We start from the raw sequence: 361 nt of genomic DNA on the forward strand, positions 1-361 counted from the left end.
CTGCATCCATCCGCTCGGTCCCTCCTGCATCCATCCCCTCTGCATGCCCACATCATATATCTGTACCCTCCACCTGTATCCATCCCCCTTTACCTGCATCCCTTCAGTCCCTGTTGAATCTATCCCATTTGTCCCTTTCATCCCTCCCTTCTACCCTCCCCTGTGTCCCCTCCTCGCCTCCTTCCCCGCTGTCCACCCCACGTCCCTCCAGCCTTCTACGTGCCCCACATCCCCTCGGCGTGTCCCTGCCAGCCACTTGGCTCCGTCCCCAGCCCCGGGGACCTCCGTGTGCCGGAGGAGCTGTAATTCCATCTGGCTGTAATCAGGAGATGGGAAAGTGGCCACACAGCGTCGTGCCTTT

This window comes from Nestor notabilis, unplaced genomic scaffold (assembly GCF_000696875.1).
Source record: "Nestor notabilis isolate BGI_N333 unplaced genomic scaffold, ASM69687v1 scaffold18656, whole genome shotgun sequence".
In the NCBI taxonomy this organism is placed as follows: Eukaryota; Metazoa; Chordata; class Aves; order Psittaciformes; family Psittacidae; genus Nestor; species Nestor notabilis.